General features: G+C 39.4%; 1 protein-coding gene across 2 annotated transcripts in view; it reads left to right on the top strand.

Moving 5' to 3' along the window:
* LOC144562485 (putative disease resistance protein RGA3) overlaps positions 1–16,443 on the top strand; it is a 57,564-nt gene that overhangs the window by 33,881 nt on the left and 7,240 nt on the right. The gene's annotated exons all lie outside the window — the stretch shown is intronic.

Here is a 16,443-nt window from a genome sequence, read left to right as displayed (position 1 = left end):
ACACATGAGGATTCTGCCTCAAAGGAAGCAACACCAATTGTACCGAGTGACCATACCAATCAAGCAAAACCATCTCAAGATGAGCCGCCAAAGGTAAGTGCACATGTACCTCTCTATATCCCTCCTCACAAATATGCACCTTTTCCTGGTAGACTTAAGAATGAGAAGACCGACAAACAATTTGCCAAATTCCTTGAATTGATGAAACAATTGCATGTGAACCTACCATTGACTGAGGTAATGACCCAAATGCCGGTTTACACCAAATTTTTCAAGGACATTCTTTCAAATAGGCGTAAGCTTGAGGAAGTACAAATAGTATCCTTAGACACAAACTGTAGTGCCATGGTGATGAATGAATTGCCCAAAAAGTTGGATGATCCGGGTAAATTTTCCATACCATGTTCTATCGGAAATGTCCAATTCAAACGTGCACTATGTGATCTAGGAGCTAGTGTAAGTCTTATGCCCAAGTCGGTCTATGATAGGTTAGGTGTAGGGGAACTAAAGCCAACCAGAATTTCTCTTCAATTAGCAGACCAATCGGTTAAGTTACTCCTAGGAGTGGTAGAGGACTTGCCAATTCAAATTGGTAAATTCTTTGTTCCAATAGATTTTGTTGTGGTTGATATGGATGATGACACTCATACACCACTCTTGTTAGGTAGACCATTTCTCAATACGGCAAAAGCTGTGATTTATGTTCATGATGAAATTATAACAATGAACATTGGTGAAGAAAAATTGACATTCGATATCAAAAGATCCATGAGATACCCATCTAATGATCAAAGTGTCTTTAGTGTTGAGATCCTTGACAGGTTGATAGATGAAGAACTCATAAACAACTTGGAGAAGGGTTCCTTTGAGCATTGGATGGAACAGGAGAGCGAAAAAACCAACAAAACGCATTCTGCAGATCCCATTGCGGCCCGCAATGACACTCATTGCGGTCCGCAGCACCTTCAGACAGAACTGCAGAAACCAGAACTCATTGCGGCCCACAATGAATCTACTGCGGCCCGCAATGAACCCTTCCCAGATGACTTAATCCCTGTTCTGAGCCCAATTTTTCAGGTTTCAACAGCTGAGATCCTTCCAAACTTTGCCGAAACCTCGGAGAATTCACCCAAAGTAGAACTAAAGCCATTGCCTTTGACTTTACGCTACGAATACCTTGGCCCGAACCAAACCTACCCTGTTATTGTTAATGCATCCCTGAACCAAGACCAAACCGACCAACTCTTGACAATTTTGAGGAAGCACAAGAAGGCCATTGGTTACACCATCGATGACCTCAAAGGAATAAACCCTTCCATCTGCATGCACCGCATTCTCATGGAGGAAGGACACAAGCCAACCATTGAAGGGCAGCGAAGATTGAACCCAAACCTTAGTGAGGTGGTGCGAAAGGAGATCCAAAAGCTTCTTGATGCTGGCATCATCTACTCAATCTCCGACAGCAAATGGGTGAGCCCAATCCATGTGGTGCTAAAGAAGGGAGGAACAACAGTGATAGAAGGGGAGAATGGCGAGCCAATTGCAACACGACTCGTGACGGGATGGCGCATGTGCATCGACTATCGAAAGCTCAATACCGGCACGCGCAAGGATCACTTTCCTCTCCCGTTCATTGATCAAATGCTTGAACGGCTAGCTAAGCACTCTTTCTTTTGTTATCTTGATGGTTACAGTGGTTTCTTTCAAATACCAATACATCCTGATAACCAAGAAAAGACCACTTTTACTTGTCCATATGGTACCTTTGCATATCGTAGGATGCCCTTCGGGTTGTGTAATGCCCCTGCCACTTTTCAAAGGGTAATGATGGGAATATTTTCAGACCTTATTGAAAAATCCATGGAAGTCTTTATGGATGACTTTTCAGTTTATGGTACAACCTTTAATGATTGTTTGACCAACCTGACCAAAGTCCTACAAAGATGTGAAGAGGTTAGTCTTGTTTTGAATTGGGAAAAGTGTCATTTTATGGTACAAGAGGGTGTTGTGTTGGGCCATGTTGTTTCTGAAAAAGGTCTAGAAGTTGACCGTGCCAAGGTAGAGGTAATTGAAAAGCTACCTCCACCTATTAATGTGAAAGGTGTTAGAAGCATTTTAGGGCATGCAGGTTTTTATCGAAGGTTCATTAAAGATTTTTCTAAAATTGCCAAACCTTTGACTAATCTATTGCTTAAAGATGCCCCTTTTGATTTTAATGCGGATTGTCTAGATGCTTTTAATAGGTTGAAAGAAGCTTTGATTTCAGCGCCTATCTTGCAACCCCCGAATTGGAGTGAGCCATTTGAGATTATGTGTGACGCGAGCGATTATGCTGTTGGAGCAGTTTTGGGGCAGCGAGTCGACAAGAAGCCGTATGCAATCTACTACTCAAGCAAGGTGCTAGATGAGGCCCAAGTCAACTACACCACAACTGAAAAGGAGTTGCTTGCGGTGGTCTTCGCCATCAACAAGTTCCGCCCTTACTTGGTGGGTTCTAAGGTCATTGTCTACACTGATCACGTGGCAATCCGTTACCTCCTTACCAAAAAAGATGCAAAACCGCGCCTCATCCGATGGATCCTTCTCCTTCAAGAGTTTGACCTTGAGATAAGGGACAAGAAGGGCACCGAAAACCTAGTAGCTGATCACCTTTCACGCATTGTGGCTGAACCTTCAAGCCAAGAAGTGCCGATAGATGACTCTTTTGTTGATGAACAGCTCTATCAAGTCAACAAAGTCGAATACCCTTGGTTTGCTGATATCGCCAACTTTCTTGCATGCAGAGTTCTACCACCCTACCTCACATACCAACAACGGAAGAGATTCTATGCGGATACCAAGCATTATTTCTGGGATGATCCATATCTTTTCAAGCTTGGTGTTGATGGGATTCACAGGCGTTGCATTCCACAGAATGAGGTTCAATCAATTCTCTACCATTGTCATTCATCACCATACAGAGGACATGCTTCAACCAACAAGACCGCTGCTAAAGTCTTGCAAGCCGGTTTCTTTTGGCCAACTCTTTTTAAAGATACAAGACAATTTGTTGTCTCTTGTGACAAGTGCCAAAGGTTGGGAAGCATCACTAGGAGACATGAGATGCCTCAGCAAGGTATTCTAGAAGTCGAATTATTTGATGTATGGGGCATTGACTTTATGGGGCCCTTTCCAAGTTCATGCAACAACAAATACATCCTTGTAGCAGTGGATTATGTCTCCAAATGGGTAGAAGCGATACCAACCCAGAAGCTGACTCAAAAACTGTGAAGCGCCTTTTACAGAAGGTAATTTTCCAAGATTTGGTGTTCCGAGGGTGGTGATTAGCGATGGAGGCTCTCACTTCATAAACCGCTCCTTTGAAAGCTTAATGGAGAAGTATGGTGTCAAACACAAGGTGGCCACTCCATACCATCCGCAAACAAGTGGCCAAGTTGAAGTGTCAAACTGTGAGATCAAGCACATCCTCCAAACTGCTGTAGGCTTGACCCGAAAAGACTGGAGCTTGAGACTAGATGACGCACTTTGGGCATACTGCACGGCCTACAAAACGCCAATTGGCATGACCCCTTTTAAGCTTGTCTATGGAAAGCCATGACATTTGCCGGTCGAATTGGAGCATAGGGCATTTTGGGCTATCAAGTCTCTTAACTTCGACATGCACCAGGCCGGACGAAAATGCATCCTCGACTTGCATGAACTTGAGGAGATCCGTCTCAACGCGTATGAGAATGCCAAAATCTACAAGGAGAAGACGAAACAATGGCATGACAAGCACATTATACGAAGGGAGTTTAATATTGGTGATTATGTTTTATTGTTCAATTCACGTTTTAAACTCTTTGCAGGAAAACTCAAGTCCAAGTGGAGTGGCCCGTTTCAGGTGAAACGCGTGTTTGAATATGGGGCGGTAGAAATTTGGAGCGAGCGAACTGGATCATGTAAAGTTAATGGGCAGCGACTCAAGGTGTACAATTATGGAGAACCGGTTGAAGGGAAGATTAACATCTCCCTTACCGATGCACAACCGAACTAGAAAAGGAGAATGGTCAAGCTCGAGACGATAAACAAGCGCTTCTTGGGAGGCAACCCAAGCAATTTACTTTTCTGCACATTTAAATTTCGTAATTTAGTTTGTTTTGCACTTAGAAAAGTTAATTTAGGATTTAGGGTTGTTTAAAATTTAGTTTAGGCAAAAGTTCGACTTTATTGCGGGCCGGGACCACTCTTATTACGGTCCGCAGTAAGTCAGTAGGTCAGCAAAAAAAAAAAAAAAAAAGAGTTGACTGCGGACCGCAACCAATTTCATTGCGGTCCGTAATGGAGCCCAACAGGCGCGATTTTGTGTTAAATAGGGGGGTTTTCGCAAATTTCTCTCCCTCTCTCTCACAATCCGCCCCCAATCTTTTTCTCTCTTCTCCCCTGCCTAAACCCTCTCTTTCTCTCCCTCTTCCATCTCAATCCCTCATCTCTTTCTCAATTTCTTTTTACTTTTTACTTTTTCTTTTTCTTTTCTCAATCTCTCTTTATTTCTCATTTTATTTTTCTTTCTTTTTCCTTCTTTCTTCTTTTTCCTCTTTCTTTTTCACCAACCTTCACCGATCCGCAGCCATCTTTCCACCGCACCTCTTGCGGCCCGCAACACCAGCCCTTGCGGCCCGCAACGAGTAGTCAGAGCCGCCTTCATCTCCACCTTCAACCACGAGCATTGCGGCCCGCAGCGAAGCAGTCAGAGGTGCTTTCGACATCCAACACATCTTCTTGCGGCCCGTAGCCCTCTCCTTTGCGGTCCGCAATACAGCACGCAGAAACCCTCTTGGCTGATTTTGCTGGAATTTGGGCGCATCGACTCGGCACTTGGACTTCTCGGCTACATCTCCACTTCAAATTGATTTGATTGCACACATTTGGTTGTATCTCTAACTCTCTTTAGTTTCAATTGCTTGAATTGAATCAAATTGGATATTGTAATTGTGAATTGTGCTTCAATTGCTTCAATTGAACAAAATTGTGAATTGTGATTCAACCGAACAAATTGTACTTGAATTGAACCAACTGAACAACAACCATGCCACCAAAGACTAGGGGAAAGGGTAAGGCAGTAGCAGAAGATGATTTCATCCCCCCAAAACGTTCCAAACAGTATAGGGGAGGAGCAGGTACCACCAGTGGTCCTTTTGACACTGAAATGTCTGACCAACCCGATTGGACCGCTTTACCTGAAAAAGAGTGGCCTGAGAACAAAGACACTGACTTTGGTCTTAGGTTTAAGACAAGGAAGGCACGAGAGACCTTTTGGTCTCTTAAGTCCAGGAAGGTTGTCCAGCCCAAGTATATCCATATACCTACCCTCCAGTCATTAGGTATTTTGGATGAGGTCCAGTCTCTCATGTCTACCCTTGGCATTTGGACTTATTGCACCATAGCAATGCTAGCTTACCGGACCTTGACCTTTGAATTTTTGTCCACTCTTGAGATGGAGGATGAGCATCTGGCAACCTACTGCTTGGATGGTGAGCAGTACTCCATCAACATGTAAGAAGTCAACCGCATCATGGGATTCTCCAACAGACCTGACGCAGTGGAGGCCCCTGCTTGGGACGAGAACACGAATTTCTATGACTTCTCTTGTCAGTTGATTGGTGGCCCCAGGAGGACTTACAAGGCCAGTCAGATCAGCCATCCCGTCTTCCGCTACATCCAGCGTGCTTTAGCCTTCACCATCTTTGCACGCGGTGAGACGGTGGACAGTATGGGGGAAAATGAGTTCTTCTTTATGTATGCCATGCTCAATGCCCAAACCAGACCTGAAATTCTTCCAAATATCGGTGTATTCATGTTTGAACACATCTTGGGTGTGCGCGACAATGCCAGTCAGGGTGGTATGATATCTATTGGTGGATTTGTGACCCGGCTTGCCATCTACCACCGTGTGCTTCCTGTAGAGGGTCCTATCTATCGAGTTCTTGCCACGCGCCTCCAGAAGCAAACTGAGTTCATTGATATGACATACCTACAGACGGCCGGTATGTTTTCTAGGGTTGGCGACTAGTATTTCTTCCTCTCTCGTGGTGGCCAGCAGATTCCTCTACCCTTACTACTTCCGATCGATCGGGCAGATCCTACCACTTGGATTCTGCCCCTCAATGTGGGTCCACCATTGCAGCCTCAGCATCAGCCAGGAGCCGAGCCAGCCGCACATCCACCTATTGATCCATTTGGGGGGCCTCCGCCTTACTGGGCTCCCGGTCCCGGTCAGCCGACCCCGCAGCAAATGTTCGAGCTGATGCAAACAATGAACACCAACATCACCAATCTGGCAACTCAGAGTGCTACACAGTATACGGAGCTGCGTGATTATGTCAATGAGCGGTTCACTGCTTTCGATCAACAAATTGCAGACCTCCGCACATACATTGGTGAATAGGGGAGTCAGAGTCAGACCTACATGGCAGACCAGTTCGGCACATGTCATTCCGACATGACTCAGCTCACCACGCAGATGGGGCGCATGCAGGTTCAGTACTCTGATCTTGCAGGTGACATTGATGAGATGGCAGACCAGCAGCATGGCACTTACCACCGGACGGACCGCATCTATACACACATGGCGAGCTCTGGATTTGTCACAGCTGATCCGATACCGAGGCGCAGGCGACAGAGGTGCACATCACCTCAGCAGAGTGATGCACCACCTCAGCAGAGTGATGCACCACCTCAGCAGAAAGGCACATCGCCTCAGCAAGGCGGCGCACCTCCTCAGTAGCTTACTCTGTGAGTTCTCTTATTCCTAATTTTTCCTTTCTTGAGTTTGTTTGTGGCACTGGGACGATGCCAATGGATAGGCTTGGGGGGGAATTGTCAGGAATTGTATCCAATTTGTATCTTTGTTTACTTTGCTTTTGTTTTTAGTGAGTTTTGTGCATTTTAGGGGAAAACAATATAAATTGAGGGCATATTTTTAAAATTTTTGTTTGGTGATTTCAATGACATCAGGTATTACGAGTTTTGTGGATATAGATTCGAGTTTTACTCAAAAATTCAGAGACGGGTGCAGGCCACTCAGGGCCGCACCAAGTTTTGGAAGATATTGTTGTAGGCCAAATTCTTTCAGACAATACTGAAAGCCATCAAGAAAATTCAGAATTGCCAATTAAGAAATATAAAGCTCGTCTTGTCGCTAAAGATTTAAGAAACATTCTATTTGATTTTATTTAATAATTGCAAGCATTAATCGGCCCAAAGAAAGATTAATGATTGTTAAAATTATATGCACATAGAGTATAGTGATGATTATTACCTTTCAGTATTGTCAATTAAGAAATATAAGCTCGTCTTGTCGCTAAAGATTTAAGAAACATTCTATTTGATTTTATTTAATAATTGCAAGCATTAATCGGCCCAAAGGAAGATTAATGATTGTTAAAATTATATGCACATAGAGTATAGTGATGATTATTATGTTTACATATAATCAATATTGTCGATCCAAAGGAAGGCATATTGATTGATATGTTGTTTGAATCATCAATACTCTATTTTTGAAAGTCCATTTAAAGATCATAATGACATTGGTTATGCATTTTGTTATCACATTATTAGACCTATCATTTCGACTTGTTTCCATACGAAAATCTATGTTTTGAACCAACAAAGGGTGCCTTTTACATTGAACATCCATAGAATGTGGTACTGCTAAGTTTTGGTTCTTACTTTGCAGGAATCAGGCGAAATTGGGCAAAATCAGGCAATTGGCAGACTTCAGGAAGCTCTGATGCGAGTCGCATTCATCTGGTGCGAGTCGCATCCAAGCCCAAAGCGACCTGCGATGCGACCCTCACTGCTCTCTCTTGAAGACCATCTGATGCGAGTCGCATCCACCTGATGCGAGTCGCATCCACCTGATGCGAGTCGCATCAATTGTTGCCGCCCAGTTCAAATTAAATCTGACAAGCCCAAAGTCAACTCTGTTGCCTATATAAGGAGGTCCTATGCCAGAATTCGGGGAGCTTTTTCCCCCTCTACATTCCAGAACACAAAAAGAGCGAAGATCAAGAGAGAAGAAGGAGATTGGAGCTTGATTGAAGAAGAAGAGAAGGGAAGATTTCAAGATCCTCTCCAATCTACTTTGGATCTTCGAGCTCCATCATGATCTGCCTATTCTCTCTCTCTTTTATGCTTTCTTTTGCTATGCTTGAGTAGATCTCTAGTTCTTAGGGTTAAGATGTAATCTCCAAACCTTTTCTTTGAATTCAATGATGTTTTGATCTAATGTTGAACTTGTGTGATTGTTGTTTGAGTATTCATTGTTTGCTTGATTGTGATTTCTTGATTGATTCTTGATTGTCTACTGTTAGATGTCTATAGCATCTCTTCTAGTAATTAGGCCTTGATGTATCTTGTAATTGTAATTGAGCATTTGAAGTAGATCTAAGATCAATAGTAACCGAGAGGTGAAATTTCTATTATCGAGAGGTTATAGATACTTCTAGTTAACCAGACAATCAATCTAGGTTAGATACCAGTAGGCGAAAGCCACAGGTCGAAGCCTCGCACAAGAAATCAACTTAGATACGAACTCATGTCAGCTCTGCTCGAGGGCCATGCGACCCGCATCAGAGATGATGCGAGTCGCATCACACAGGTCGCATCAGAGATGATGCGAGTTGTATGATAGGTCCAGAGAAGGAAAAGTTTGGAGATGAAGTCTGAAACCCTAAGAACACCTTTTATAATTGATTCAAAACCAAACCTTTTAATCACTTTCATTTACCTTTAATTGAATTGTCTTTTGAAATTTAGAAATTGAAACAAATCAAACCCAATTCTTCAAACTTCTAGTACCTAACTTGGATTTGTGAAAGTCTAGAATTGAGTTTAACCGTCCCTGAGGATCGATACCTTATTTTACTACACGGATAGGATTGTACACTTGCAATCCTAGACGTGAGTGGATTCAAGGTTTAAAACAAGTACAATTAGTTGTATTTGGAACTTTGTAAGCACACTCTGAGAAGCGAACACATTTTAATTTGGAGCTTTAGTAGATGGATATTAAGACAACGTTTCTAAATGGTGACATTAATGAAAGAATCTATATGGTACAACTAGAAAACTATATGCCAGGAGACGCAAAGTCTATGGTGTGCAAACTTAAGAAATCCATCTATGAACTAAAGAAAATGTCTCAACAATGGTATTGCAAAATCATAGTGAGATTATCTCGTTTAGTTTTGAGATAAATTTATTGAATGATTTTGTATACCTTAAATTATGTGGGAGTGAGTTTCTATTTCTGGTTTTATATGTGGATATCATATTGCTTGTCAATATCGATATAAATATGTTGCAAGTAACTAAGAACTTTCTAATAAATAATTCAGAGATGGAAGATGTTAGTGATGCATCATTTAGCCTAGGGATTGAGATACTAAGGGAGAAGATCCAAAAGTATTCTAAGTATAACCCAAAGGAATTATATCGATGAGGTTCTTTTTAAGTATGATAAGCGAAACAATAAACCAGAAAATAAATCTCAATAGCAAAAGGAGACAAATCTAGTCTCAACAAATGCCCCATGTATTATTTAGTTAATTGAACAATGCTAAAGTAAAGTAAAATAAAGTAAAGGAAAGAGTACAGAATGGTGAATTGAAAATAGAACATATATGAATAGACTCTATGTTAGCAGGTCATCTTACTAAGGGATTGACACCAGCTAAGTTTGAAGTGCATGTTGCTCATATGGGTGTAATATCTATTGAGAATATTCAGTTTTAGTGGGAGTCTATTATTTGTAATTTAATGTTCTATTTTTCATTGTAATTTTTGATATATAACTTGTGACATGTAACAAGTGTTATATATATTATGAAGTTCTGACCTTCTGTTTCTCGCTCATGTTTGAATATTCAGTTTCAAGATTTAAGTGGGAGACCAAGTTAGAAATAGGCATGTGAAGATCATAATTGCATGTAATTTCTATGCTACACATCCACATCATGATTCATGTCATTCGGCTGTATTAGTGATGTGATTATTGAGGGTCTAGTTGAGAATAAATGCGACGAATGCTGCTTTAGTCCTTTATTGATATAGTTGATGGACCGAATTGGTTTGGAATATATAAGAAATACAGTAAAGAAATGTGCGCACATAAGGAACATAATGCATAATTAAAAAGTTATAACATATTACTCAAGTGGGAGATTGTTGGATTTATTGCCAACCTCGTTGGATTTAATGCCAACATTAAGCATATATGTAATATAATTATGGATTGTTTACTGTCGTAAATGGTTGTCAATTAAAGTGATCAAATAAGGTAATAGACAAATAATATATTCATTAGAATGTAGTTCATAAATGTATAGAACAATTTAGGCAAATTTCAAATCATTGATGGACTGATTTAGAAATCTGCCTTTATGGAGGGTTGTGCTATATGCACGGATATCGATGCAGTCGCACAGCTTTTGATGTGCCAGCACGGTTTTTGATGCACAACACATTATACCTTTTTCAATTTGGAAAATAACTAAAAATGTTATTATATATAAGGATTGGTCCTCAAGGCACAATGTAACAAAGAAAAACACAGAAATTGAACATACATTTTTCTCTTAAGAAAAATATAGTTCTGTGTGCCTCCTCTTCTTCTTCCACCATCAAATAATAGAGAAGATAAATCCAGTAGGAAATATGAAGATGATTTCTCAAGGGCCACACTTTGCTGTCTTGGAAGACTTATTCCTCGACCCAACGACAAAAGTTGAGAATGACTTCTTGCCATTGAAGACTTGTCTCGTGCTCACAGAGACGACTTGCTCTACTATGGCTTTGGTTATTCCATGACAAACGATATGTAATCAGGTATTATGTTCCGCATTTATAATTTATGTTTTGGGTCTCTTTGACATAGGACGGTCCTTAGATTAAGGTGGGCAACTGTTTCTCATTTCCCGGGGTATAAGTGTTTGACCCCTAGATGAGATGTAATTGTTTGATCTCTAGATAAGACGTAATTGTTTTGCCTTTATGATTCCCTAACATGCGGGGGTCGCACATAATATTTTCGGATTCCTTCATTGGGTACCTTTGTCTGTGTGTGTGTGTTTGGGAGAAGGCGGGGGATGCACTAGTGGAGAACTTGGAATTAGTGTCGGCTGTTTATGGGTATTAGTGTCGGACATTAGGCGACACTAATCGGGCTGATACTAATACTTTGTAAATAGCCGACACTAAAAGTAAGCCATTAGTGTCGGCTATTTATTAAATGGCCGACACTAATACTAACTTTTAGTGTCGGCTATTTATTAAAAAGCCGACACTAATAAGTATTAGTGTCGGCCATTTAATAAATAGCCGACACCAATACTTATTAGTGTCGGCTTTTTAATAAATAGCCGACACTAATGTTTTTTTTAAAATTTTTTTTTTTTTTCAAAAATTCACTATAAATCATAGAAAATTCTAAAAATGAAAATTTTTGTTCTGGAATGCTCATATATTTTTGCTGAACTATATATAAAACAAAGATATCAAATAATTCATCATAATTTACAAATAACACTCACTAAATAAAATATCATCCAAATTGCTCATTTATTGTTATCATACAAACCCTAAAACAGAAAATACATAAAAGATACATAAAAGACCCTAAATAAAATAACATACAAACCCTAAAACAGAAAATACATAAAAGATACATAAAAGACCCTAAAAACTCTAAAATTTTAAAGACTATACCAAAAGTCCATGAAGGAAGACTCGGATCGCGAATCTGAGCCCGCAAAATGGTGAAACGAATCATAGATTGGTTTCTGATCCGGTTTTGGGCTGTGGAGTTCTTGTCAAAATTTCAGCCCGATCCGACGGACGGATCAAAAGTTACGCCCCTTTTCGTGAAGCATGCGCAGGACCATATTGCATTACATGTTCTGGTATTCGCCTAGAAGCAGCTCGGTTTGAGAAAATCAGATGGGAGAGAAGCGTGAAGCGAAGTGAAAGAGATGTTTTAAACCCTAGGCATGCGTTTGAAAGAGGTGCGCGGGACTTAAAATGAAATTTTTTTAGCTTTAGTGTCGGCTGTTTATAAAAACACCGAATTCGGTTGGTGAAAGACCACACATGGTCTCCTATCCTTGCTCCGCTAACAAAATCTAACCCACCAATGCACTTTGATACCAGCATTATTTACTAGTATAACCATTAGATGCATTTTATCTCTGAATTCAGCAGCCGCATCATCCGACGACTGTAGCCGAATCTGATCGAGAGGAGTCTTCCTTGCACTCTCTGTAGCGCACAATGCCTCTTCGATCTGCCACTCTCTCTCTCTCTCTCTCTAATGCTGACAGCAACTGTCAAGCCATATATTGAAAAATATAAAAACAATCCTTACATCATGCTTAAACACCACGCACTACTATAAAAAATCTAGTACCAGTAATTGGTACCAGCACACAAAACAATCTCATCTCTGTAAACAACATCTACACTAGACTGGCACTAGCACTACCCAAGCCGTACCAGCAGCCACCTCCCGTATCAGTCCACTGTACCAGAAACTGATTCACATCAGATGTGTATTAGAATCGGTACCGTGTGCTTACCTTGTATCTCTCTCTCTACGTCTCTCTCACCTCTCCTCAACTCTAGGTATATAACCGCCACGCTCCCCTCTCCTTCCTCTCACCATCCTCTCTGCTCTAACGTACGACACGAGAAAGGAGAAGGGGTTGGAGACAAGCGAGAGAGGAGAGGGGCGGGAGGAAGTGAACAGGGGGTGGCGGCTCAGATCTAGGGTTTTGCCTCTCTATCGCCAAGAGTCGCCTCTCTTTTTGTCCCTCAGACTTTTACCTTTTAGAGTTAGAACTTTGAAATGTCACAATAGATTTCAGAAAAATCCAAATGACATGAGGTTTGTTTCTAAATATCCATTATAATGTCTAGTTTTTTTTTGTAATAGAAATTGGTTTTTTTTTGGGTCTTGATGTGTTTTTAGGCCTGATTTGCAGACAGTACCAGCAGCACAGTGTTTGGACTTCCTTTGACTTGATTTTCAAGACGACCCTGTTACATGGATGGGCCAAACGAAGCATCTCTGCTAAAAGAGATTTATCGAAGTGAACCAAAAAAGGTTATCAGGATTTAACATATGCTATTAGTATATACTCTATACTCTATACCATTAGTTACACTGTAGTGCCATTAGTATTTAACTTAAGGAATTAGGAGTGACATATATATAATGAGCTTTCAGTCATTGAACATATGCTACAATAAATGTGAAAATAGTTACACTTTTGTATATGATATGATGTGAGACCACCATGATGGACCTTAGATTCGCTTTTTGTCTCGAGATGGTACCATCCTTCCCCCTTTTTTTTAAATATAAAATTGAACTCACACCAGAAGCATGAATATTGACATATGCAGCACTAATCATTGTTTTTTTTTAAAACTAATTTCTTTTAATGTACAGATCATGAGGTAGTGTAGTTCCTGAATATGTATTTTGAACCCATCAAAGACCCAGCAAGTTGAAGGTACATTTTTCTAAAATAAAATTGCAGATCATTGTTCATTACAATCTATTTTATATTACAACTATGTTTAGAGTTAGAAATGTAGGGACAACATGGGACACATCTAATACTTCCAGGTGTACAGTTCTTGTTATGTCCTGTATAACTATTTAATATTTATAAGTTTTGTTCTACCTTTGTACAGATCTTTGATTTACTTAAGATGGTCGGCATGGGAAGGCAGGCGTCAGGTATAAAGCTAGCACCAGAGGAGATTTTTAATTTAGGTGAGATCTATTTGCAGTTTCGGATGTGGCAATGCTAGCACCAGAGGAGATTTTTCAAGGCAAAGGTGATATCAAAGAAGAAAGAGAGCTGAGTCGCTCTGACAGGAAATGCATATTTTGTTACAGTTTATTTCAAATGCATATTTTGTTAATGTGTTATGTAAATTTTGCTATAGTGTGATTTTTTGTAAATCAATATGTTATGTTATTAAATTGCGTTGTCTTTTGATTATGTTGTCTACATTATTTTGCATGATATTTTATTTAATGTCAATGATTGTCGTATAGTAATATATATGGCTAGCAAAAATATGGAGGCTAGCCCAAATTTAAATAGAACCATGCCAAAAATTTTATATCAACACGGACGCTTTGGGAAAGAGTCAGTGTTGGTGCTCAACACTGACTCTTTCCCAAAGCGTCAGTGTTGAGCACCAACACTGACTCTTTCCCAAAGAGTCAGTGTTAATGATCAATACTGACTTTTTTTAAGCGAGTCAGTAAAAGAAACCTTCACTGGCGCCGGTTTTACTGACGCCGCTATAACAGTCGGCATAGGAGTATTTCAACAGTCAGTGAATGTATTTTTTGTACTAGTGAAAATAAAAGGGCGGATGTGGAATTGCAGGGTCCTGCAATCCTAAAGAATCACAGCAGATTTATTTCCCACAAGTTGTACCTTCAAAAAAATAAGAGTGAGTCTATGGTACTATGCATATTACGATTTGTTACTATGCTACGGCTCTATATTTGAGTTTTCAAATTCTAACGGACGATCCGAACCGTTCATCTTGTTCTCCATATTAATATGTATTTAGAGATCAAATTTTACATTTTTTGAAATTTTTTTACTATTTTTTTAGATTTATTGAAAATCACTTTTTTTTGGATGGTCCAGAATTTTCAGATCAAGTGATTTTCTAAATATCTAAAAAAATAGTAAATTTTGGTCTCCAAACACATATTAATATGGAGAACAAGATGAACGGTTCGGATCGACCGTTAGGATTTGAAAACTCGAATATAGAGCCGTAGCACAGTAACAACACGTGATATGCATAGTACCATAGACTCACTCAAAAAATAATTATTGAAAAGTTGGTGCAAAGTGCAATGCTAGTGTTTTCAACTTGGTGAATCGATTCATTCACAATAAATTTTTTAGGTCTCTATTTGATATTCATAAGTAATATTTGGACTATTAATTACTCGTCAGTTGGTTCAGATAAAACTTCACCTAAATCATTTAAAAATCACGGAGTTCACGCAGCCATGAGCCATTCATATCACGTATTATCTAAAGAAAAAAAAGTTAAATGTTCCTAAAATGAACCAATAATTCTTGTCCCGCCTCGGTGGCTTTTCTTCGAGACATTTATTGGGAGGGGCATGGTCCGCATGTCTATTTTATAGAAAAACAATTTGCAATTTATTGGTAGGGGCAGTCTTGTCCCCGTATCTGGAATGGACACGTCCGGAGTATCTTTCAATTCTTCTCCGATTTTGGAACATCTGCAATTCTGCATTCACAAATTAGAGACTGAAATTAATTTAAAATAGAATAATTATTTCAATCCCCACTCCTGTACCCGCATTATACCCCCATCTCTTAAACATATTTTAACTTCCCATAAACTAACTTAACTAACTAATTTAATTAAATTTATTCAAAACACTAGTATAAATACTTGGAAGATAATAAATTAATGCTTGCAAATTAAGATATTAATACTTGCATGTTTAACTATATGGAGAGACCACTCAAACTACATGGGGAGAAGAATCATACACGTTTTTAGAGGTGGATTTTTTTTTTCAATATCTTCCACATTTCTCACGTTCTATGAGGAATTTTGCGAATCTAAAACCACGAATGTATTCTACGCAATTTTATCTTTCAAATGAGATCCATGATGACGTACTTTCAGATTCATCGTCACACAAGTATTTATACCTCATTGTGCAAGTATTTATACAGCATCGTACAAGTATTTATACCTATACTTGTAAGTATTTATCCCCAATCGTGGACCCCGCATCTCCGCATAACATTTCCCTAATCGTCCCTGCGTCAACCTTTCTCTAACAAAAATAGTTGACCACATAGGTATAAATACTTCAGTGCATAGATATAAATACTTGTAATACTTGATATTAATACTTTTAAATGTCAGCAGTGTCATATGTGAAAAATACTATGTATAAATACTTAAATGATGAGGTATAAATACTTGTGTGATGACGAGCTCGAAAGTATGTCATCATGGATCTCATTTGAAAGATAAAATTGTGTAGAAGACGTTCGTAATTTTAGATTCGCAAAATTTCTTATTGATCATGAGAAATGTGAACGAGATTAAACAAATAAAATTGGAGAGATAATGGGGGGATGAGAGTGCGGATACTCATATCATCTCCCTTTAAAATATTACGCTCATGTAATTGAATTTCATTGTTTGTCGCGTTGAAAAATTTAAATATAAATTCTCATACACCTTAATTGTTGCGATGAACAAGCAAATATAAATTAAATTTTTTGTTAACATGTTATTCTAAAAGTAGTTTTGTTCATATTTTTTTATATTTATAAATTCACAAGTTCCTAAAATAACATAGTAAAT

Source organism: Carex rostrata, chromosome 11 (genome assembly GCF_964058835.1).
Source record: "Carex rostrata chromosome 11, lpCarRost1.2, whole genome shotgun sequence".
Lineage (NCBI taxonomy): Eukaryota > Viridiplantae > Streptophyta > Magnoliopsida > Poales > Cyperaceae > Carex > Carex rostrata.
This window is presented reverse-complemented; position numbering and strand designations above follow the sequence as displayed.